Here is a 26,835-nt window from a genome sequence, read left to right on the forward strand (position 1 = left end):
GGTCTATTTAAATAGAAGGTCGCTAATAGCCTTGCAGCTGATGCGACCTTCTATTTAAATAGACCTTATATTTTGTTTATTAAGCCTGTATCTCTCAGAAATTTTAATAGGTCCTTGATTTTGTTGCTGTTTATGTTATCCTTGAGCAGTGGTTTTAGTTTGTGTTTGGTGCGCATATAATTGTATAAGATTGTACATTAATTTTTAAGTATTCACATAATCTCTAAGTTTTTCAATGCTTATTCAAATACGAGACAGCTTTCTTAGATCAAGATCAAGATCATTCTGAAAGACGTCATCATGCAGTCATGATAATAAAGCAAAAGAGATTCGGAAAAGTCCAGATGAAGTCCAGTGAAAACGTCCAGATGAGATTTGAAAAATAATTATCAAAATCGCGAGGTTGCCGGACGCCTCGACCGTCGGATTGACCCGCAAAGGGTTCGACCTCTCGTTCCGGCGTCTCGTTTTCGGTGGCCGGTATCTCGGCGCCGTATCTCGCGGAGGTAAAAAAGAAGAATCGTCGGTAACGCGTCGCGGCGGTAGGCAGCGAGGAATAAATTGGCCGTTGAACAAAGGTAGGAACGCGAGGCGAGTAAACGGGACGCATAGAAAACCGCTTTCCACGGGGGCCCGGGGGCTCGCGCGTCATTTTTACGACGCCGCGTGCCGGTAGCCTATCGAAGTTACGACCGCGGAAGAATCGAGCCGGCCGGACGTGAAAACGTGGCACCGATAACGAGCCATCGGAACACGATAACTGGTCCGCGATGCTGGGCCGCCGAGCCGCCGCGGCGAGGCAGAGGCGAGGCGAGACGAGGCGAGGCGAGGCGAGCCGAGGCCTGTAAACCATCGCCGTCGAGATACCGGCGAGCGTAAACTTTCCGATGTCCATCCGGCGGTGCTCGCGACCGATCTGTTGCCGATTTCACCGGCAGATAACGCGGTTCCCGCGAGCCTTGTCTGAGAGGAGGACGCGATACCGGATGGAGGAGGCGGTCGGTCCAGGAGAGGACACCATCGCCTGGGAGCCAACCGAGGAGCCAGACGAGAGGAGGACACTTTCCCGTCCCGGTGAATTGTCCACGTCGAGCGTGCCCACTATCTGATTCGTCGCGATACAATGGACCGCACGTAAAATTACGTGGACGTTCCTCTCTCTCTCTTTCTCTCTCTCTCTCTCTTTCTCTCCCTCCCTCCCAATCTCCCTCTCTCTCTCTGTCTCCCTTCGTGCCCACTCTCTTGGTTCCCTCTGTCCCTCGTGTGCACCGGCTACTCCGAGTATCGATCGCCGGAAGTTCGCCACGACTAGCCTCTGGGATACTTGGCGGACCGGCGTTCGGACAACTTGACAGCGAGGGTGGGGAGCCGTTCCCGCCGGACCCGCACGGGGGATGGAATTGTGTCCCCGATGATACTCCGAATTTTTTTCGGTGCTCGGCCGCCGCGCTATTATGCGAACGATTTTAATCGGCCGGGAATTATTACGTCGAGCCTAGCCCAGGGTCTTACAATGGCTATGAAAATGTGAAACGATGCTCGATCGGCTCGAGAGAATCGCCGGTAACAAATGGCCGGCGGGCGGGAACACCGCGCGCGCGCGCGCGCGCACCGCACGTAATTGTTGGAACTTGATACAGTCGCGTAACCGCGACGGTGAAAAAAATATGGCGGGAGAACTCGGAGAAACCCGCACTCCAGATGGAAACTGTGTTTCGCTGTTTACTTTGAGGGTCTAGCGATGATGGGGTATATATCCCATTGTAATTCATCCGGCAATGAAAATGCGGCGTGCATGTCGGTTGCCGCGGCAGGTGCACGAGGCCCCTGGAAAGTTACCGAACGGTGTCAGATATGATGTTAGAACGGGGAACATTTTTGCGAATGTGTTCTTCCACGTTCTCGAGGAGCTTCTCCGATTTCAACGAATGCTGTTAAGGCTGGCAAAGTGGTTGTAGCTGTTTCTTAATTCGGGCACGCGGTGCGATGAGAGGAGCATGGCGTTTAAATAAATTCAGGTTTATTATTCTTGCAAAGCAGCGTGTAGTGGACGTCTTTAACCCTTTGGCTACGGCAGACTTTGTCACGGCCGTAGTTTTTCATTAGACATGAGTTTCTGAGGAAGTATTACAATATATTTAAAATATTGAATTCTGTTACATTAAACCTATGTTACTTGAAGTGAACAATAATATTAAGCTTTTTCACAATATATAACATGAATATTACACAATATGTAATTAATCAAATTTAATAATAAAGGGGAGCGAAATTTGATCTGGACGCGTATTGGCGCCTACGGTACCGGGAAGCCAACATGTTTCGGACGCCAATAGGCGCCAACAGTAGTCAAAGGGTTAATGTAGGTTTAGTGTCAAGGATAAAAATTGGTATGATTAGGAAATTCAATTTTTTACTTTAACTCGATTAAATTAGATGCTGTGATTTTGTGAAGTTTACGAGGTTTTAAAAGTGCCAATGAAACACCTGAAGAGTTAACTTAATTGTCCGAATAAAATTACCAAATCAAGGGAATTATAATGCTATAGATTCTGACGTATCTGAATACTAATTACCATAGTCCGTAATACAAGGATTAAGCTGTCGAATTGAATCATCGTGGAAATAAGAAGGCGATCCAGAAACACAGTTTTCCGAAGGAAACGAACGGAGGTCGCGAATCGTGAGCGGAAGTGTTCCGAACAAATGGACCAGGCAATTCCAAAGGCGGCGAGGAGGCCGACTGGAAACAAAAGGCCACGGAGTTCCAGCGAGATTTCTCCGTGCAACAATGTCCACTCCCCGGTCGCATGGAAGCAGCAGCAGCAGCATTCGGATCGTCGAACGGCGGGATTCGAGCTCGAGCAGCGCCGAGCGGCCGGAAATGCAAATGCGACGTCGTAAATTTGGCGACCTCCGAACGAGAAAGGTGGCCGGACGAAGGAGGGAAAGCAGGCGCGGGAAAGTCCGAAAATTTATGTCGGCTCGCCCTCGGTCACCGACGGCCGGCTGAGCACCACTGGCACAGCCAGGGTTCTGTTTGCAGCGCGCCGCGTCAAAACAGTTCCATCCTCTCATTAACCCTGTCCCGTTGTCTTTGCCAGTTTTCACGGGCAGCTAAGCATCGCTGCGGTTTTCACGGCGAGAGACACGGAACCGCCCATCGGGCCGGTCGATCGGCCATTCCCGGAGGCAGGATCGACGGACAGCGAAGCCGTCGTTTGTCTCCGAGCCCTTTCCTTATCTCTCTCTCTCTCTCTCTCTCTCTCTCTCTCTCACCCCGCTGATACCCGTTTAAGCTAATTCCCCAGCAGGGACGGATTCTTTCGACGATTTGTCACCCATTTCCTGGCTACCGTTGTTGCGCAACTTGCGGTCTGCGTTTGCATAACTTTGCCACGGGACGAGTTGCTTGGCGCCTTTTATGCTCGCCAGTCCTACCTGTGGTCGGATCCTACGAATCCTGAGACGGTTAACGATGTCGGGAACGTGAACAAATTAGTCGCGCTTTTCCTGTAACGACAAGAGACGGTGTCTCCTAATCTTTAACCAGAATCTCTTCTGTAGGGAATCGTAGTTTTCAGGTAATGAAATGTATACGTATATGACAGTATCCCTCAAGAGAGGCACCACCTTTCTCGGTACAGAAGGTGTCTAATTATGAAATTGTTTGATTTAGGACAACGAGGCAAAAGCCTTAACAGATGTTCGAATCCTCATAGTATAATTTTATAAGCCTAAGTGGACGTATATAGTCTGCTATTCGAATAAAGTCAAAACAGTTTCCTAATACCGTACCCAAACCATTGTCCGATCCCAAGCGATTCAATGGCACCTACATCTTGTGATTTGCCTGGATCCTCTCTTTCAACCGGAGTCTAACTCAAATTGTGTCCACTCGAACGTCGGGGCCGGATTCTGGTAACTGTGTCCCGTGGACAGTATCGGCTGGTGGAATCGCGCCCGACGGGCCTCCCCGAGTAAAGCGATGCCAGCTGAGGGGCAATATATCGCGCAGGATTAACAGTAATTAGTCAGAGGGCCGAGGCTCTTGTGGGCGTGGTGTGTCCTGTCGTCACGCTCCGGCGGTGCTCGTGCTTGGAAAAAAGGATAGAGAGAGAGAGAGAGAGAGAGAGAGAGAGAGGCCGCCGGTGAAAAACAAGGAGAAGGACGGGGAACGGCGCGCGAGGGGTCCCAAAGCGACGAACGATGAAGAAGGACACCGGAGGTCTTAGCCGATTACCTGGCTCGTTTCCCCGGGGGGTTCCACGGGCACGGTGGCCATAAACCAAGGATCGAGCATCAGGGTGGACACTTTTATGGTCGGCAGCTTTGTCTAGCTACGGCCCGGCCACGTTATGGCTCCGTAGTATCCTGTGCAATATAGTCCTTGGCGGGGGCGAGGGCCGAAGCGGAAAGGGGGAAACCGCGCCGCAGGACCGACAGGACATCGGCCAGGATACTTCACCTCGGCCTCCGACGGCAACAGGAGGGGCGAACGGAACGAAAGAAGGAAACTCATAACGTTTCCACCAACCGGCTCGATTGCCCCAATCGATCACCCACCGGTCTTTTTTTCCTTTCTTTTTTCCCTTTTCGGACCTTCCGTGAACTGGACACCAGGGACCCCCACCCGTCGGCTCGTAAAAGATACCGGTCGATTTGTAAGTTCACCGGTCCCCCCCCCCCCCCCCCCTGTCCGACTGATCCCGAAGAATGTAACAGGAAAAAGCTCGCCGAAACCGGGGACTAGGGTAACCAGTCTGCTAACCCGTGCAACGCCGTCGCCGTATGAAAATCTGAATTTGAAGAAACATTCTCTCGGCATTGCCAGATTTATTGCTATATTTATTACCGTGTAAATTATAAGCCCAGATAGCACCGAGACGTCTTTAAGGTGTTTTAATGTTTTAGACGCGACTTCGAACTCTTTAAGACGTCCGGCTAGAAATTTAGCTTGGATCGCAGGATAAAATGATCGAAGGATAAATCGACGTCTTCAGGATAACTTTAAGTTATCTGAGAAAGGTGTTCAAAATGAGAAATTATATGAACAATAATGACTGTGTCTCGAGTGGTCCCACGACGAAACGTTGATTCTTAAAATCTTCCCGGAGCTGATCTCTACCGAAGAAAAGCACCTGGAATTCGGTCGGGTGGATCGCCCGGCGCAGTTCCAGGCGTCGAACCGCAATTTCGAGTATGCTCGCCGGCGAAAAAGGGTCACCGGAGGAATGCGTCGTGATATCTGACAGTTGCGACATCCTCGAGCCGTCCTCAGACCTCGAAAGGGAGCGGTGGAAGATCGATGTGTCCGTAATCACACCGGCGAAGGTCGCGAGGAGGGGGAGGCGAGAGGAGGCGAGAGGTGGGCCGGAGCGAGCAGAAAGAGGAAAAAAGAAGACAGGTCGGCGGAGGCGTCTAATCTGTCGGCAGTGATCAGGACCCCGGTATCGATGATGAAGTCTCCGGGCTCTTTGAAGTGCGCCGTGGGCTCGCAACGGGGGAGCCGGGCGAGAGAGCCGGTCGAATCCCTCGATTCCTCCTGATCCTGATCCTCGCGCTCACGGCAGGCCGCGCCGGGGCCGATTCCCCGGGTCCCCCGGAACCCACTCTGCGGGCCCCGGGTTTCGGCAACACCCCCGGACCCCATCAGGCCCCGTCTGTCTTAATGCCCGTCAGAAATTAAAGCGAGGGAACGCGGGCCCCCCGATCGGAATGCTAATGACATCGATACTTGTCAATATCTCTCTGGCAGCGCAGAAAATAAGACCAGCCGGAGCTATGGAATCCTGCGGGATGACTAATGTGCCCGGCGACGGGCGACGTTACTTTGAATTTGCTCGGGTCCCGGGGCCCCGGCTTAACTCAATTTACACGCGCGACATTGTATTTACGATTGAATGATGATCCGCGCCGCGGATAACGCGTCTTAATGGACCCGTGCAATTTTAATTACCGGCCGGCTCCACCGTGCAGCACGAGGCATCGAACATCTCTTTGGAAGCGGCCGAATGAGCTCTCCTGGTCATTGTTCATTCGGAATATTGATAGTCCCGACTATCGTTTGGAAGGAAGCTTGTTGGAAAATATCGTGAAAGTTCGTAGCAGGCGAAGCTTACACCAAGGCGAATATATTACAAACAAGATTAATATCGCGATCGCCAGTTCGACGAAGTTTCGGCAACAAGTAAAAATTCAGAAAGTATTATACTTTAATTTATAATGAACCGAGGGACCATTCCGACATTCAAGAAAGACGAATATCGCCGCGATCCCTGCGAATAAAACGGTCCGAAGAGACGGCGGAAGCTTTCCGCGAGGGAACGAAGAGGATCGACGTGGATCCGCGGAGGAGTCGATTTCGCTCGGTCGCCCCGGTATTATTCATGGAAGTTCGCGGCAGCGAGTCGGCGCGGCCAACGACAATGAAAATTGACAGTATACCGTCTGCGTAGCGGCGAACGAAATCCGTCGGCGGAGCCCGCGAAACCGTGTCAAAACCGGGGGGAGAGCCTGAAAGGCGTCGTTTAAACTTCGCACGCAATCTCTCCTCGAACCATTTCCGACCGCATCGGCAACGACTTCGCCCGGTGTTCCCTCGCGGCCGAGTTCCACGCCGAAGACTTCCTAGAAACGTAATTGCTCGTCGAACCGCAGCTCGCACGCGGAAATAAGGAAACCGAGCAGAAGTTAAGGGATAGAGGAGGAAGTTCTTGCCGCCGCGGAGTGCTCTTCGTCGGAGTTGCCGTAGGAGGAAGACAGCGGCGAGAACCGGGCGGAGAACGAAGAGGAGGCAGAAGAGGAAGAAGAAGAAGAAGCAGAAGATGGGGAAAGTTTTCATTTGCCGGGGAGAACGGAGGTCGGGGCCAATGCCGGCTTTAAATCGTTCGCAATTGAGAGGCGTCGCTCCCTCCTCCCTCTGCAACGTGGTCCTCTTTCTCTATCGAAGACAGGCCGGAAGTCGGCCGGTCGAGGAACAACCTGTTGACCGGCGCTCTCGCGGACGTGAAATCCTGCGAACGGCTCGCCGGCTCGTAAACCGCTTAATCGTTAACCTATTTGCAGGTGTCTCGTTATTATGTCGCGACGAAGCACGGCCCATTTTGTCCTCCCGCCTCGACGAATACCTCGAGGAACCCGGGACGATTCCCGGCCGATGGATAAAAACTGCGCGAATTATTCTTCGTTACCGAAAGCAACCAGCGAGAGAAATTCATCCAGCACGTAACACACAGAACGTTTTCCGTTGCGCTGATTTTCATTAACAGTTCCGAGAATCGCGCGTAAAAAGCGAAACGATACGTATTCACTGGCGCGAGTCTTCCTCGAACCTTCGGTTCGCTGTTGTGAAAAAACACGGTGTACCGCGAGAAATAATTCTACGGTGGACTGGAGAATTTGATGCGTTTGCATCGACGGAGATCGATTATTAAAATACCAAGACTCGTTTCTTTGGCGGCGATGTCCTCCGGTCGTTCAACGAAATGCCGGTGCCCGACATTAGGCGGTCTTCCGTCACGCGCACTATAGCACCGATGTTCCGGACAGAGGGGGGGCTGTCGATCAGGGCACTTCTGGCAGTACAATTTATCTGTTATTATCGGGGGCTCGATAAACCAAGTCGAAATTAAGTCTCGACGGGCCGGGGCGAAAATTGAATGGCAGCGAGCAGCGCGATAGAGGATCGGAAGGATTTGCCGATCGTAATCCGCGTCTGTCGGCGACAGGTTTATCAGCCGAATCGGTATTAAGGCAACAGTGTAGGGGAGTGAGTGAGAGCGAAAAAGAGAGAGAGAGAGCGAGGGGCGAGAAGGTAGGAAACGGAAGAGGTCGGCGTGAAACAAAGGTTAAATTTCGCCAACAACAAATTGTTCCCTCGCGCTGCAACTAATCGGCTTAGGAGCCACCTGTGGCTTACAGGATAAGTGCTTCTGACCTTGAAGAGGGTCGCGTCCTTCGAAAAGAAGCGTGGAGAAGATTTTGGCACCTGCAACGGGTAGCCTCGAGTATTTGGACTGCAATACGACCCGTTGTCGGGGCCTGCTCTGGGACCGAAGTGGAAACTGTCAAGATCTGTGTCATTTCCCCAATTTTTCCTTTGTGGTACGTAGGTTCGCTGTGATCTGCTTTAAAATTTATTTTGGAGTGCATAAATAATAAGCAATAATAATAATTACCCATGAAATAATATTTGGGCTTTAAATCATTATCGAATTATCGTGCGCATAATTATTAAGCGTATAATTATTATAAAATAGGAAACGAGATACTCCAAGTTATTAACCCCTTCCTTAGCTAAAAATTCCTCGACGACGACCAAGTGCCATAACACTCGAAACCGAAACTCACGGACTTAATATTACCGCTTGCGAGAAATGCGTCCGACGCACGTCTACGTACACTTGCTGCAACTGCAGTCACCCGGAGCTTGATAACCGGCGCGAAACACCGGGGATCTCCCGGGTCGCGCGATCGCCGAACGCGTAATCGCCGCACAATGCAGGCTACGGACAACGCGCGTCGACCGAATTCGGGGAATTCCCGCGCTAATTAATTTTCGGTCGCATCGGCGCAGCTGCGTGTTTCGCCTCTTTTGTTGCGGCCCGGTACCCCGTCACCAATCGCATCGTTCCCCGATTCCGCAAGTCAATACCCGGCGCACTTTGAGGAATCGCCGATTGTAACGAGCTTTTAAGGCGGCGTGCAATTCCGTGAAAAATCTTCGCACCTCCGGCCGGCCGGGATGACTGTGCAGCGCCGAAGGGAGGCTCTCGTTGCACCGGCCGGCCGGCCGCGCCGCGCCGCGCCGCGCCGGGACTCGTTTGGGTACACAAACGAGGCGTTCCCCGAGTGCCCCCACTCCCCCTCCCGCCCTCGTACCTGTTTTTCTTCGGACGCCGCGCCGCGCGCCCGTTCACGAAACAAAGGAGGGACCCGTCGAGCCTTGATAAGTTACGGACGAAAATCGATGATTTTCCGGTGCGATCTTTTTGCGCGGCCCCGCGCATTCCCGGCGGCAGCCTCCTCCCTCTCTCTCTCTTTCTCTCTCTCTATCTCTCTCGCTCTCTCTCTCTCTCCTCGCCCGATCATAATTCGCTCGGATACGTCTTCATTCACCGGTTTGAAACTTTTTACCAGCCGGCAAGCGTGATTAAAACGCCGCACACGGATTTTAATGAAAATCGACCGGATCCGGGATATTTATAACCGACTCCATTATTTTACAGTGAATCTCGTCGATTTTCCGTGCTGGCGACGATCGCGCCGAAATTGTTGCGCCGTAAATATATTGTCGGGTTTATACGACCGATCGTTAGAGGATCTATGTATATTGCTGAAGCGCTGCGGAAAGTTGTCATCATCGCGCCGCCGTGACCGTCGTAAATTATCGCGGACCCTTGAGATCCCCGCCAGGAAAAGGGACTTTCCCAGAACCTGCGAAGTTTCCGAACCTGTTTCGATGGCTGGTGAACGTCGTCGCTTGGAGCGAAAACCTTTGTTCCGTAGAAAGCCATAAACGCGGTTTCGCCGATGTCGGTGTGCAAAAATTATCTCCTATATTACCACTTTGTGTTCGGAAGAGAATGTTGTGGATATTGGGATAAACAGGGTCTATTAACGTTAATCCGTTTAGCTTCTCACTTTGGATCTTCTTGCCGTACAATGTACACGCGCCTTATTTGTTCTTTAAAATATTGCTATAGTAATACATGAAGTATTGCACTGTGTTTGGTATTTAGTAGTCAAATTTCTAATATATACATTGGAATATATATTAACCCTTTGCACTCGGTTGTCCCCTCTCAGGGGACATCGTAATTCTAGTGACTAAACATTAAAGTTTATTAGCGATTTGCAACTGTTTCTCGATGTCTACAGATTCATATAAATCGAATATTATTATAACAATATTATATATCCATGTACATAAATACATACATATATATCGTATACTATATAATAATATAAATGTTTATAAGCGCTGGTAGGTATCATCCATGATGGTATCGAGTGCAAAAAGTTAATAATAATACAATTAAATGAAATAATACAATTTCTAATATATACATTGTAAAAATAAATTTCTAATATATACATTGATTTTGTGAAAGTATCATATTTAAGCAAAACATTATGGAAATGAAACATATAAAGTACAAGTACAGTAACTCGCATACTTTCTAAAGGGATGGTGTCGCCTAAACTAGTCAAGTGTATTTTCTGCATTTCCTATTGTTACGGAGACCCACAGTAACGCACTTTTGCTATTCGTAGTACACCAAACCATCTCGCAGAGTGGCTATACTAAACGATATTTCCAAATTTCTCCTCAAAGACGCGCAATTGATGAAAAATAGTCCAGCGAGCAGACAAAAATTCGAGAAAACCGAAGTAACACGGGGAACAGCTCGTTTCTCGGGTCGCGGCGGTCTACCGTAGGATAAGGACGATTCGGCCAGGTGGCGAGCCCGTAAACGAGCCGACAGGTAAACCGGGGAACGCGTAGCCGGGCGGCGCTTCTCCGCTTTTCTTTTTTTTTCCATTTCCGTGCGATCGATCGGTCGACCCCAGCCGGCGGATTTATCGCGCGTAAAGAAACGGGGCACGATCGGCCGGCGATATTTTCGCGGCAGCTCGATGAAATATAAAGAAAGAAAGGCGGAGAAATAAAGGGGGGTAGGGGGTAGGGGGGGAGAGCGTGCACTCGACCTTCCATGCATGCGCATACGTTGGAATATCGCCAGTTCCGCTGGTTTTCGAGTGGCCGACGGGTTATTCGAGTGCCCGGCCGCTTGTGCACGTGAATATTGCCGACTCTCTCTCTCTCCCTCTCTCTCCCTCTCTCTCGCTCTCTCTCGCGCGCGCGTCGCTCTCTCTTATGCGAAACTCTCCGGCGAGTGTCTACGATTCAGTGCATCCTATATGCGCGAGCGTTTTCCACGGCGCGGCGTTTGCTTCTTCCTGGAACGGTAAATGGCCGGCAGCGATGTGTCGCCTCCGTTCTTGATCGAATCTTGCTCCCGCGGTCCGCCCTCTGTGCCGCACTCGAACGGGAAATATTCCCCCGGAAAAATCGCCGGAGTGGCCTTCCCGGGGGCGAACCGAAATAATTAAAGCCGCTGAAAGAGAGCGGGTGTTCTTAAAACCCCGGCCCGAAAGCTTTCACGGAACTTACGCGCGCGCGCGCGCTCGCCCGGCTCGCTTTCTCTGCGGATTACCATTTTCGACAGTCTATTGGCCCCGTCGCGGCTCAAACGGAGATTCGTCGAACCAGCTCCGTGGAAAATTGCCGATTCGTCGAAGTACACGGCTGAGACGTCGACCGGTGCCGTTCTGCGTCAAGCGGACGATCTTTGAAATCTCAAAGGAGGCCGGTTCTCGCGAGTCTCTCCCGCCGCTACTGAATTTTTATAGAGAAGGAAATCTCATGGATGCTTTTGCGTTTACCGCAGTTATAGTTAACTTAGGTTACCTCTTTATCTAAATAATTAAATTATCTGTGCCTTCGATATCTATTTAACTGCAAGATCTATCGAATAGCATTCAATTTTTCATTCAATTAACCAATTTCGAGCGATGATAAATTAAATAGAATTAGTTTATTTAGTTAACCCTTTCGGTACGAGTGCCGGATATATCCGGCGCACGTGCGATGACCGGTATAAATAACAGAATTTTATATAAATAAATCTTAATATTTTATATAAGTACCTCTGAATACCTCTTAAATTACAAGCAACACTTTTGTTCAAAAATGTCGTTTTATTAAGCACAGTTTTTCTTTAACGCTTAGGAAATATTTCCTTATAAAGGAGGACTCGTCACGTGCGGCGGCAATTTTCGGCGCGGGGCCTCGTACAGCGAGAGTGTCATGGCGGACAGAGTGCTCGTACCGAAAGGGTTAACTGCAAGATCTATCGAATAGCATTCAATTTTTCATTGAATTAACTTATTTCGAGCGATAATAAATTAAATAGAATTAGTTTCCTTACTTAAAAGTAATTACAACAGTCGGAGAAGTTACACGGGTGGGACGGTGTTGTCGTCGCTGAATCGGGAGCCGGTAATTAATCGACGGTGAAGTTTCGCGGGAATTCTCGCGGAAAAACTCGGCGCGGCGCGCGCCGGGAGTGCTCGATGAGACGCTCGACGCGACGATGATCGCCGATGAACACCCTAAACCCGTTTACCCCGGCTGCAGTGTTCGCGCTGCCTCGAATCGGCTGGAGCGTGGTATCCTGGTGCCACGAGGGCGCCGCGACACGCGAGATAAATGGAATACGGAGCGGAAAAAGCCGATGCCGCTCGGGACAGAGAGCGGCGAGCTCGCGCGATAATTATCAGCCACCCACGCAACCGTTAAGAGTAAACCTCGTTATCCGGACGCGAAAGAGCCGAGGCTGAGCTCTCGAGATCTCTCGAGCGAACCGGCAGGCGTCAGTTTGTTACTCACCGTTCGCCTCCGAGGGAGGGAGGGAGGGAGGGAGGGGGGAAAAAAAGCGGCGATCGCTTGGCTCACCGCCCAGAACAAATTCGGAAATTATCGCCGCCGCGCGAGATATTCCGTTTTAACCAGACGCCGTTTTTTGTTCGGTTCAATCGATCGACGGAGCACGGCGCGCCGAGATCCGGCGACTTCGATGCGCGAGCGACGCGCCGCGACTTGTTCGCAGAAGATTCGCGAGGCTCGCGCACCGAAACCCGAGACAATGCTTTCGACGGGTTCCGGAGTTAGCCAGTTATTTCTGAGAATGAACCGGGCACCTTGTGCCGTGGCTACTTTCGGCGTTACGTTGATTAGCACTTGCTCGTTCTTGATCGTTTCTCGAATGGAAAGGTTGCGGTTTCTGATTGTCGACCGTCTTCGTTCGCTTTCATTTCTGAATTTAATTTCTGTTTCGATGTCAAAATAATTCTCTTAAATATTATCTTAACCGTTTGAGTGCCACGGGTCAACATCCACGCCGGCATCTATAGCATTATACTTCCCTTGATTTGGTCATTTTATTCTGACAATTAACTCTTCGGGTGTTTTATTGGCACTTTTAAATCCTCGTAAACTTCACAAAATCACAGTATCCAATTTAATCGAGTTAAAGTGAAAAATTGAATTTCCTAATCATACCAAATTTTATCCTTGACACTAAACCTACGTTTAAGACGTCTACTACATGCTGCTTTGCAAGAATAATAAACCTGAATTTATTCAATCGTTCGAGTGCCACGGGTCTTTGCTGTTTCTCCGTCGAAAAGCGCCAAGCGGCGCAACAGCGCTTTTTTTATTCTCCGATTAAAAGTGCTAAGAAGCGTTATCGCGCTGTTTTCTTTATACATTTTAATATTCGCATCTAGATGTTCGACTGAAATTAAAATTTGTTCTGCTACCAGCTTTCTCATTCTTTAACACGTTGAATGCCACGCCAATTTTACCGGGATTGTCCGTGGCGCCACGATGAAATTTCCATTGAGCGATACATATAATGTTGAAATATTATATACAATAGATAATTTACAACGTATAAACATGTTTCAAATATTTTCTACTGCATCAATTTCTTTACACCACTACATCAACGATGGTAATAATAAGAAATTATAAGTGTTGTCTTTTGTCTAACTTTCTTATGTTTTTTTCAATCCGGGCACGCCGGTCACCGGTGGCCCCCACGGCGTCACAGCCAAGTTCAGTGCCGGTCACCGGTGACCCCCGTGGCATTCAACGTGTTAACTTCAACCTAAAATGGAATGGTAACGGTAAAGTCGTGCATCGACGGAAACCTAGTGTACGAGCGACACGGAAAAAGCGCAAAATTTCTCCTTGCCACTCAAACGGTTAAATTACTGTCACTCTCTTAGCCACAAGTCTGGATCTCGTGTCAGAAGAAAATCGCGTCGCAGATTCCGTCGAGCCGTCGATTAAAAGGTTAATCAACGGCCGGTGATTATCATTCCGGTAATGGAGGCCGACCGGATGGTGTGTTCCATCCAGCCCGGCGGCGTCCGCGTATCGATTGATTTTCGAGGATGGCTAAGGCCTGTTCACACCTGTGCTAATCGAAGCCGCGACGCGACACAACCGACGGGACGCGACGCGACACAAGCGTCGTCCAGCCTGGAAACTGATAAATTGCGACTTCCGCCTGCGTTTCGATCGTGCCGCGTAATTTCCTGCGGAGTAGCCGGCTATGATGGAGGAAGAGAGGGACAGGGCTGTGGAAGCCAGCGGCGATCGGAAATTGGCCCGATGACATTGATTAAAGCGTTTACCGACGGCGACAATGTCGTAATTATTAATCGGTGACGACGCGACGCCGCGCCAAGATTCCCGATCTACCGGCCGTCTGCCTACGTGCTCGCGTCGATCGACGTCCACGTCCGTTCCCGCTCCATTCCGTTTCCATTTTTTATTCGTCGATCATTTGGCAGTTCGTTTGATACTGTAAGTGAATTTATTCGAGTATAGAATTCTGCAATGGTCCATGGCTTTTACTTTGTTTTAAATTGATATGTGATTGCTAATTTTGCTGCTCTTTTGAGAATCCAGGAATTACTCTGAATTCTTTGCACTAGGATTTATTTAATAGGATTTCTATAGCCGAAGAAAAAGGATAATATTTAATAAATTCTGTATACAATTTTCATCGCGACAGCGCAAACGGTTTTAATCGTTTCTTAATTGTTTCATATAAAAATCGCGTGGTTAATTGAATTCTTGCGAACACTTTTGCGAAACACTGTAGCCTTCACATTCTTACTCTTCGTTGTTAATTCTCTCATTCTCAATACTCGAGTGTCACATCGTTCTGCCAGATTACAAATTATCACCCGAGAATCTTTTTCACAATTTTGTCGATTAATTAAAATCCAAATAGATAATTCAATATTGCCCACCGTAAATAGTCGAGAACTGGTGAAAGAATTTCGCGCTCGCGATTACGGCCGACAAAAAGCCGTTCCCCGATTAATTCGTGGTTTTGATTGCACGAAAGTGGGCCAACAGCGTCGCGGAATAGAGTTTTTCGGGTGGCGGAGACCGGCCGAAAGAGTGGGCGTCGTCGGAATTAATTATGGCAGACTGGCGCGGCCGGGGTAATTAATACGAGATAGCGTATACAGAGCCGTTTCGAATCTCTAACAGAACTATAATCGATCCGAAAGCCGCGGGGAGGATAATAGCGCGAGAGGGAAGCCGGCGGGAAAGAAGAAAATAAAAAAAAAGCCTCGGTGGAAGAGAGAAGAAAAAAGGAAGCTGCCGAGTCACCGGGCAAACGAGCCGATATTTTCGCACCTTGCTCTCGCCGGACCGGGCCCAGGTAAGGCCGCCGCCGCCTCGCGCTACCTGCGCCAGAGGAAGCTGCGGCGAAATAAAGCGAAAGCCGCAGGAAAAATAACGAGAGCCCAATTTGGCGGACTCGCGAGACAATTTGACGAGTTCGTGGTCGCGTTCGAGGAAAATCATCGAGAACGGTTTCGGCGAGCCGGAGGAAACGAGGCGAGCTGTGATCCAGTTCGATGCGGCGTTTCGGGGAAAGCCCGCCGGAGAAGTTTCAAAGAAGAGCCGCTGTCCGTTCGATTTTCCGCGAGATCGCACCGCGCCGTTCCCCGTCGGGGAAAACATATTTTTCAGGAGTCCTGCAATTTCCTGCGGACCGTTCTCCCTCTCCCCTCTCCCTCCGGCCCGGGGCTCGGCTCGGTCGGCGCGCGCTTAATTAAGCCGAGCCACTTAGTACCGTTGAATGCTCCTTGATTGGCAGACGAGGTAGCCGACGACCGGCGAAGCTCAGGTACGCGGGGCCGAGCTATCCGCGCCTATCTGGCAGCCGCGAGTCGGCCACTCAGTCAACATCAGACGAATGCTGAGTTATGTCGAGGGTCCGAGCTCTTTTAAACTCGCCAATAAATCGGCTGCTCCTCTCGGCTTCTTCGCCTTCCTCCTCGGCCTCCGCCGGGCCTCGTCTTACTCTGCGCGGCACCCGGTGTCGTTGCACTTTCCCGGCTGACTTCTTTCGGGACGCGACTTCGCAAACTCGACGATTCCGCGCGCATAAGTGCCTCGTAAATGACGCGAAACTTCGACGTGTTGGTCGTTCGCGCGACGATTCGGAAATCACTATTTTTCTCTCGTCGAGAGTCTTTCAATATATTACATCCTCTACTTAATTTTAATAACCTGGTAACACTGTTGAAATTAATTGTACAACCAGAAATAATTATACACTCTTATAATTATTTAATTATTTTCTGGCATTCTTACGGATCTTAGATTTTTTAATAGACCGCATAGAAGTGAAATGTCTCGTTCGACGTGTACTTCTTAACAAGGCTCTCGTGCAAATGATCACTGTTTTTACGATTTCACCGTGACCGCGGCGTAACGCGGCGTGTCATTCGATTCGCCGCAATAAAATCGAATGACGAGCCAATAAAATATTTATGGAAGAACCGTGCGCGAGGACCGCGCGATCATCCCCTCGCGCTGTTTCCCCAATGGTTACACGATGTTTACCCCTCGACGCGACCCCCCGAGGGCTGCCCCATCCTCTCCATACGCACGTGCGTCATAAGAGAATGTTCTCCAATCCTGAATCATGATCCCCATTAAGAACTTCTGCTCTGTCAGACGCTGACAGAAACGACGCTCTTTATAAATCATTTCCACGAGTATTGCACATATTTTTTAACAAAATATATCAGCGTTAAAACCAGTTTAGTATAGAGAGTGTCGCGTAATTTTCTCATCGAATAATATTTATCTGTTGCAAAGTCACAGCTTTGTTACATCGAAGTACCTGCTAGGGTGACAATGACTATTGTTACCAGTTAGTGGTTCAATTGGAGAGACTTTTCCTGTGGATTAAAACCATAAATTTTGTCAGAGTACCATCTGAGATTCTGTTACAACAAAATTGATGACTTTAATTCATAAGAAAAGTCTCTTTAGTTGAACCACTAACAATTTCGATGATATTTAGATAAAATATAATTTATACAATATAATCATAAAACGAGATCAAATAGCAGACAATTTACAGTACTGTCTGTAATCTTTTTAGAGTATATTGTATAAATTATATTTTATCTAAATATCATGGAAATCGTTAATGGTTCAACTGAAGAGACTTTTGTTATGAATTAAAGTTATAAATTTTGTCGTAAAAAAATCTCAGATGGTACTCTAAATTGTCTACTATTTTGCCTCATTTTATGAGCGTATTTTATAAATTATATTTTATCTAAGTATCATCGAAGTTGTAAATTCCCATCCCGTATTTCATGCTTCTCACTCTGTTATAGTCTTCCATCGTACTCTGTATCGTATCGTGGCTCGTTCTCATCTTCGCCGCTCCGCAATGATCCGAATGCCCGCCGAAAGTGTCGAAGCACGGCACGCGCTGCGCCAAAGACCGAATTAATAACACCGAGAGCAGTATCCCATTCAGCGGATCGCGATTAGGACACGCGGGTGTGTGCTCCCCGGCCGTCCCACTGCCCCCGCGACGTTGCGTGATTGCGTCGGCCGTGAAACGGGCGAGGTGTTGAATTACCCCTCGCGTGCGTTCGATGCTCGCTCGACGGAGCCCGACACGCGGGTAGTTTCATTTATTAACCGGTCCCGCACACACCTTGCGATTTATCGCGCGACGAGTTGTACGACTTTGTTCCGAGGGCGACCCGGCCGGGCCCCGCGCCCGCGCCTGCGCGCTCGCCATCTTGGCCGGTGTGCTCGCCGCGTTCACGCTGCACTGGCCGCATCGCGCGTAAATTACCGTGGTATTTATTACGCTCGCCGTTCACCGTATCCCACACGATCTTCTCTCCCGCGAAACAGGAATATCTGCCCTTAATTGCAGGATAACGTACGCGCGTTCGATACAAGTTGATTTTCAGGCGACCGGCAATCTCTTCATCGGAGGAAACCGTCATTACATCCTCGGGATTTTAGGATTACAAAAGCAACGCGCGCAGCTCGCCTTCGCTCAACGTTAGCCTGGCCGGTATTCATTACGTGATAATTCATGGTGCTCGGTTGCAGATTTCCAAGCGCCACAATTCATTTTCTTAATCAGAGAGGATACCTTCGTTACTTTGTAATAATAGTTGCTGGCTACCAGTGTTTCAATTTTGATGAATATAATGCGATCCATCTAGTCCGTTCGACTAATTACACGGCGATGTCTGTGTTCGCAATTTAATTTCTTAATCAGAGGAGATCTTCTTCGTTTCGTCAGATATCAGGCGCGGTCTAACTTACTTGAAAAAAAGGTAGAACAAATCTCCCAATTACTAATTATAAAATAATTGCGAATAATTTCAATCTTTTAATTCTGAAAAATATAATTAGGGTACTTCAAGGTTTCTTATCGATTAAGGGTTGCTGAAATTGCCAGAGAAAGTGATTAAAATATATCCTAGCAGCTCCAAACCGAATCTCTGATTTTTTAAATCTATTTTTCGTTTTCAATTGGTCCAAGATTTCTGTCCGCGACGCCTCGTCTAGATCCATTTCCTACGAATCGGTCCAGTTTCCTCGGCGATCCGCTCGATTTCTCCACTTCCCTTTCACCTGTTCGACGACCAATAGCTCGTCCCGATTCGCTCCGCGGGCCGAGCTCATCGAAGGTCGCCTCCGAGTCGAATCGAAGGCCTGATCGACGCGTCGGTTAGACACGCGCGCGCGCGATCGTTTTCTGGATCCCCAAGTGACACCGATGACCCTGTTACGCAGCTGGGACCAGCCGGCGGGGTCTCCCCCCCTTATTTCGCGCAGCTGCGCGTCTCCGCGCCTCTTTTACGCAACGGCATCCCTGCACCGGAGCTAATCGAAGAGACTCGCACACGGGGCCCTCTCGATTCTTATCGTTGTTCCCTTCGTAATCCTTCCTCGATCGAATTCGATCCAGGCTTTCTCGGGGGTGTATTAAAACGTCGTTACAGGCCGCAGGGCGGGGAGGTGCTGTTCGCGAACATCGAACGTCTCGTGTTTCTACTCTTCATGTTAGGTTATGTAGAAACACAACCGTAGTTAAAAAGGAAGAAATTACCGAAATAAATAAATTGTTTTATAAGTGATCGATAGAGTTTTCGTCGCATTGGATGGAGGGAGAATTCTTGGGCCCGTTTTAACCCCTTGAACTACGATTCCTTTCTCTCTGCATTGATTAGCACTTCGTCCTTAACCCTTTGACTACCGTAGGCGCCAATAGGCGTCCAAATCAAATTTCGCTTGTTTCGTATTAAATTTGTTTATTATTAAATTTGATTATTAAATATTGTAAAAAAAATCTTAAAATTAATGTTCACTTCAAGTAACGTTGGCTTAATGTAATAGAGTTCGGTATACTGAATATTTTCATATACTTCCTCCGAAATGCATGTCTATCGTACGGACGGTGCGTGCCAAAGTCTGCCGTAGCCAAGGGTTAATATTTTCCTTAATAAGACCAGACAATTCTTGTTTCTTTTATCATCATTACGTACTTTCGTTTTCGGACTTTGATAACAATAAATTTGATTTCGATTTAAAATGAATTAATAATATTCCCGTATTCAGTGGATGTTTTTCAAGAAATTTTTATCGCGAGTCCGACTCGTTGTTACAGTGCCAGGGGTCAAAGAAATGTTTTCCACGGTCCGCCGTTTAGTCCCCTAAATCAGGCATAATGAAGTTACCACCACCGGGGATTCCGTCCGAAACTCGTTGCCCATTATACGCGGGACTCCCATAAATACGCGCATCTCGAAGACGAACGTTCTCGGAAGGATAAAATCTAATGTATGCAAATCCCCGCGGTGGGCCGCGTTCGTGAAAGCGTTTGAAACAGCGGTTTCGCGGAATCGATCCATAACTTTCGACCACCTTTGTCGTCCGCAAGGATCGTTCCCTCAAAGATCGTTCTCTCCGCGACGACGACTAGACAAACACTTTTACTTCGCTCCCGCGTCCTGTTACCACGTGAAACGCTCTCGTCTTTTTCTACGTTAAAGAAACCGAAAAAAGAGAATCGCGAAACGAGTGATCGGAAACTCGACGAGCAACCTGGTGATCAAACGGGCCACCAATTAAACCCTTCCAGTCGCGTCCTCCCGCTCAAAGGACACGGCCGAAGACACGGAGGAGCAGGCAGGCAGGGAGAGAGAAAAAAAAGGGAGGACCGAGAGGACCCGGCCCCGTTGCACTTCGCTTGTTTTGCTTATCTCGGACAAATTTGCTGTCTTGTAAACGACACCGAAGGGTCGCCTCGACAAACTAGGGTGATCCCGGCCCGAGCCGGCCATGTCGGGACACACTTTCGGCCCTGCTACCGGAGGACCTCGTTCCGGGAAGCCAAAACGAATTCTTCTGTCTATACACGCGCCCTGGACTCTCACTATACTCGTATCAATTTCTAGTTCTTTTAAACTTATGTTCGAAGAGAGCAATTATTAGAATTTAACATTTTATTTTTCATACTTTAATCTCTCCTATTTTATGTATGATATGATATTAATAATATATATGATATATATACATATGATATGATATTAATAATATATGATATATATACATATGATATGATATTAATGATGTATATGATATATATTATATGATATTATTAACTGAATATTTACCTCTCTTATTATATATATATATGTGATATAATATTAATGATATATGATACGTATGATATGATATTAATAATATATATGATATGTATGATATGGTATATATGATATGTATGATATGGTATATATGATATGTATGATATGGTATATATTATGATATTATTAACTGAATATTTATCTCTCTTACTATATATATATATTACCTGAATATTATTAACTGAATATATATCTCTCTTACTATATATATATATATGCGAATATAATAGTTTAGATTAAGTACTATAATTTTATGACTTTTACAAGGTTGCTGCATCGGCAGCGAACCCGTTAAATCGATTCAGGAGATTACAACGCGATGCCTCGTTTCCCGCGCGACACCATAACGCTTGAATCGGTTTCCACGGGATTGGAAACGCGCGGAGAGCCTCGAACGATAATCGAGCCCCTCATTGGCGACGAGTATCCGGGGCACGGGGAGTCGTCCCGATAAATCAGCCGGGCACTCTTCCCTTAACGCAGGAAGAATTCAATCGGCCATTTATTCCCCCCGCCGTGGTAATTAATTATTAATTAGGATTACAGCGGCTCGACCCCGGCGGCCTCTCGACGACGTAACGACTTCCTTCTTCCCCCGTTCACGGAAGATAAACGAGTGAGGCCCTGGAAGACTTGCTAAGTAACTCCATGAATTTTCCTGCAACCCTCGCCGGGGCTCGTGCCTCGAGGGGGTGTAGCTTCTAATCATCCCTATCTCCTGGCCACACCCTCGTCTCGCAACCTGACCACAACGAATCTTCTTCTTCGTCTTCGTCTTCTTCTTTTTCTCCCTCTTTTTTTTCCTCTGCTCTCCCACCCTCGTTGCGCTGTCTCGCAGCAGAACCATTCTTCCCGACGACGACTCTCCACCCCCCCGTCTCCGCGCTAATGCGACGCTGCTGAGCCCGATGCCACCGCGAAGGGTAAGCGAAGGGTGGGTGTGACGACCAGGCTTAACGAATCCCGAAATGCCTCCTGACACGTATGTCCGGCCGCGTGCGACACGCGAGCTTCGCGCAAATCGATTTTTTGCGTCGATGCTTTACCGAGCCCTGAATATGTATCGCGGCGGCGGCGATAATTAAAAAAAAGGAACGCCGTAAAAATATCAATCGCCGCGCGCCGCCACCACCCTCGCGACACGATCAAGCTCTGATGTATTCACCGCGGAGCGAGTTTCGCTGGGATTTTTCCGCGGACTAACTCGATAATTAAGGGACGCTGTTAAATGGTTCAATTGTAATGATTGAATTGGTAAATTTTAATTAGATTATGTAAGTTATATTAAATATAAGTAATATAAAGAAATTTGGTTTTAAGTTTATAGTTTAAGGTCGCCCCTGCCCCATGAAATGTTTAAATGGCTGCAATATTTTAACTGTGCAAAGGTAGCATAATCAATTGTCTTTTAATTAAAGGCTTGTATGAAAGGGTCGATGAAATATGTACTGTCTTTATATTAAAAAGATAAATTCAATTTCACGTAAAAATGCTTAAATTGAATTAGGGGGCGCAAAGACCCTATAGACTTTAATAAAATTGTTATAATTTAAAAAATGTTGAATATGAAAATTTTAGTGAGATTATTTTATTGTGGAGGATATTTAAATTAAAATGCTGTTCGCAATCATCGGGCGGTTTTGAAAATGTTTCATTATATAAATCTGACTTATTAAAATTCTCAATTTTTTACTTTCGATTTCAGAAGACCTACCCATAGATAAATTGTCAAGGGACCATGGGAAATCATGGGGTTCGTTGACGGAGATTTTTAGAATCTGCGCATCGCGGAGGGGTTGCTCTTCCCGATTTTTCCAGGTCGCCGTAACATCTAAGAGAACGTTGCGCGGCCTATGGAGGGGCGGGACGGGATTTCGGGTGGCGTTAATAAATGAAATAAAATTGAATCGCGGCCGCAAGAAAAGCGGCGGGCAGGAAACGACGGGCGCGAACCCACGGAGGGAAACGGAAGTAAATCATGCGGCCCCCGTGACGACGTCGCGGCGCGATGACAAACGAGCGCGTCGACGTCACCGTGCAAGAAACGCCGGCGACATCTGATAACGACCTTAATCGCATTAAGGGCCGACCTCCCCGCCCACCCCCGCGAGCACCGCGACGCCAACGATCCTTCGCCCGCGGCAGCGATCGTGTCCCTAATGTCCCGGGAAAAGCGCCGCCGCGATTGCGGATAAATCGCCCCTGACAAACTCTCCTAATATATTTCTTTTGCCGTCTTCCGGTCCGACCGTTCGAACAAATGAAGACGGGGCACCCGTTGCGAAATTACCGAGAGCTTCCTCTCTCTCTCTCGCCCGCCGTTCACAGCATAAACAACCCCTTTCGTCGGTGTTTTTAGCATTCCGTCGCGGAATTCGCTCGTCGACACTTTCGGGGTAATATACCTTCGAGAAGGTAATGGGAATCTTGGTTATGTTGGCCTGAATAATTATGGTCTTTATGCGAAACTAAAGCTTTTTGACTCAGTGCTAAGTAACAGAATAAAAGTCAGCGAATGCTTAAAATACGCAGCCTAATAATTAATTGAATAATTGATCTGAAACATAAGGGATGAAATTTAAGGATCGCAGATGGAAATCTCGAGAGTCCTATAAATTTACTGTTACGTTTTTCGTACTTATCAAAATTATTATTGCACTACGATTTCTTTCAAAACTGCGTCGATTTTTTTTTCGTCCTTAATAATTTCCTTGATGGAACTTCCCTTTATTTATTTATTTATTTCCCTTTCCCAATTTTAACGATAGAAGATCCATATTTTGTTTCACTTCAATTAAAACGACTAGCAGTTATATTTATTAAATTATGTACGAAACATTCGCCACGAGTCCAACTTCTTGTTATAATGCAAAGGGTTAAAAGAAACACTTTCCGACTCTCCAAATCGTCTACGAGAATTTCTGTCTCGCACAAAGATGCCCTGTCTATTAACACTAGAAAGACGGGAGCTTGAAAACGGGAAAATGACTGCTTTTCGGCAATATAGGTATAACACACACATATATATATATATATATATATTGGAAATGACGGAGGAGGGGGGGGGGCAACAACAATAATTAATAAACGCATTTATATTTGTTGTAGAAAAAGTCACAAAATTATAAGAAGCTGTGTCATTATTTACATGATTATTTTTCTAATTGAAATTGAAAAGCAGTCAAAATGACTTGCTCAGGCAATCTAGTGTTAAACGAGGGACGATGCTTCGAAAACAATATCCCACGTTTCGAATATATTACGCAAGCTTACTTATTTCGAACTGCTTTGTCATTTCCTCGGGGAGTGTTCCAACGACGAAGAAGAGCCCCCGACGGAAAGTATAAAAACGGGAGCCGCAGTCCCGCGGCGGAACAATCATAATTGACCGAAGAGTATAAGGGGGTCGGAGGAGTAAGAAAACCGCCCCTTCGGCTCTCAATATGTTACAGCGGCGAACGCCCTCGAAAAAAAGGAACAGAGGAGGGGTGTTCCGGTGGGGCGGAGAGAGGGGTGCCGGCGTAGGAGCGACGGAATCGCAACCCCTTCGCGGACAATGCGACATTTCATTATTAACCCTCGCAGGCAACTAGGCGGAGAGAGAGAGAGAGAAAGAGAGAGAGAGAGAGAGAGAGGTTCGCAGCGGTTCGGAGCCGGAGCTTGGTTCAAATTAAACGAGCAAACATTTGGGTATTTTATTTCCGGCGTTGGCTCGTCGGCGGACAGGGCGTTTTGTTACCCATAGAGCCGGCGAGCTGCTCCGCGAGTTTAATTCGTTTCGTTATAAATACATCAGCGGCGGTCGGGCCCGGCCCGGCCCGCGGCCGGGAAATTACCTTTGCCGTGGCATAATGGGGGAAAAACAGCGAAAACCCGGCCCCCGCGGCGTGGAAATAACGGCCGCCGCCGCTGCCGCCGCCGCTGCGCGCGGTCGCTGGATTGAATTTTGCGCCTGAATTATGAAAAATCGGCTCCCGATATTTCGAACCGCTCGCGCCCGCGCTAGCTCACCGTTCGTTAAAATTCATGCGAGCAATTTCGTGCGGACCGTGCCCCCCGACCTGCGCCACCGCCCCTCTCTCGCCCCCAACCCCCCAGAAACTGTTTGTTTCCTCGTCGAGCATATTTACGGCTCGAACCCTGCTTTCACACACGAAAGAACGATGCTCGCGAAATTATCGTTCGATTAAGCCGAAACCCATTCCGTGTTTCGACGATTAACTTTTGGACGGCGGACATGTTCGAATAGCTATGGCGGCGATGGCTAGGAGACCATTGAAATTTTCAGAATTAATATTCATTTGAACAAATTCTAGACCCATTTTATTCGGACCGTATAGTTGATCCTTTTATTCGAATCGGTCATTCATAGTTCATAATTACGTGTTGCAAGTTCGCGGAACGCGGCCGAAACAGCTCTTTTATGCGTTGATCGCTAGACCGCGGATATTACGGAAAAATAGACGGACCGAACGCGAGACAATAGGGAGACAGGCAAAGAATGTTCAAAATACTGTTGCATTATTTCCAATACGTTCGAACGATCGACGAACGAAATCTATTTTCCCTCTCTTTCTCTCTCTCTCTCTCTCTGTTTGCAGCCGTTGTATATTTTAATCGGCGCTCGCAGAATGTTTGTTCCCCATAAAAATCCGCAGTCTACCGATCGCCTAATAGCTTGAATAAATGAATTTCCATCGACGCTGCTACCACGGGAATCTAATTCCGCCGGCGCATCGACAGAATCGCTCGCCGCGCGCACGAGAATCTTGCGGCCGCCGTTGCGCCGTGAGCCGCCCAATTAAAACAGTTGAATTTATTGCGCAGGAGGTGAATATTAAAGCGCGTATCGCGCGTACGCACTACAAATTAGAGGTCAATGCTGCAACAAGAATTACCGGAGGCAAGCAAGTGTAACATAGTTTATGCGAGCGTACAGGGGGGGTGTGTGTAATCCGGTAGCCGGGATTGAAAATGCGGCTCTCGCGCAGTTGCACCTGTGCGAAATCATTAATGATGCACGGTGTGTGCTGGCTGTATATGCGCGCGCGCTCGCCGGAGGCTCGTTAGAATCGCCAGCGGGTCTAATAAAAGCGATCACGCAGCCATTTAATCTTATCACTCGGGTATCGGTCCGCGCGCCGCGCGCATCGCGCCATTCCGTTAAAACAGTTCCCGTCAGGGGAATTTCCCCGGTGCAACGATCCTAATGACAGGATTAAAATACACTCGATTTCAATTACAGTGCGTGCGCCGCATGGGCGTGAGAGTGCGGCCTGCGCACGAGATTGCACGCGACCGCGCTTACGCTAGAAGTCGGGGCCTAGGAGTGGAACGCGAACCGCTTAGCCGTGCACGAACGAGAAAATCTTTACGAGTCCTTTAAAGATCGGGCTTCGCGTCTTGCGAAAACCTGTGTCAGCGAAACAGTTTCGTACCGCTCGCGTAATTAACGGAGTTGCGGGTCTTTTAACGCGACGTGTACGCACGGTACTTTGAGACAACGTAACAGTTTGAGGCGTTGCATTTTTTTGAGCAACGAGATAAATTCTTTAGCATAGTCATACTTATTATAAATTACATTGGTAATTACGAGTGATTAGAATCGCGTTGGTCGGTAAAACGCTTAGCCTAAAAATAAGAATTTATTTAAGGAGAAATTTATTCGTCGTGAATTGATTTCGACACTGTGAAATAAAAGAGTACTTAGATAAAACTTTATCCGTTCAAATTTTATTAACTCCGAGTGCAGCCTAATAACCGTGCAATAAATCGACGCAATCCCGCCGATACCATGAAAGAGAAATAAGAAAAGATCCAAAAAACGGAGAACAGCCACCGAGAGTCATTTGTCAATCTGTTCGCAGAGAATGATTTTACGGGGGCCCGGCTTACCTGTGGCTGGTATCGAGCCGATATTGAAGCGCCGGCCCGTATAATGGCAAGTTTCGCAGCAATACGGGAGCGGTAATATCGCGATAATGTGGGCACGTAGTTTCAATATTGTAGGATTACCGGCAATAAAACGAGGGCCGGCGAGGCGGGCCGAAATAAAAGGAAGTTAAGCGGCCCGATTATCTGGAGGGGGTGGGGGAAGAGGTGCGTACCCCTCGTTCCTTTGGCCCGGCAACACGTCGTCGGGCACCGGCCGATTTGTACTTAATTAAGATTACGCGTTGATGAGAACACGCG

The 26,835-nt window shown here is 48.1% G+C and overlaps 1 protein-coding gene across 4 annotated transcripts in view; it reads right to left on the reverse strand.

Annotated features, from left to right (window-relative positions):
* The window catches only part of Soxn (SRY-box transcription factor soxNeuro), a 401,703-nt gene that overhangs the window by 41,351 nt on the left and 333,517 nt on the right, over positions 1–26,835 (reverse strand). The window lies entirely within an intron of this gene.

Source organism: Augochlora pura, chromosome 3, assembly GCF_028453695.1.
Source record: "Augochlora pura isolate Apur16 chromosome 3, APUR_v2.2.1, whole genome shotgun sequence".
Lineage (NCBI taxonomy): Eukaryota > Metazoa > Arthropoda > Insecta > Hymenoptera > Halictidae > Augochlora > Augochlora pura.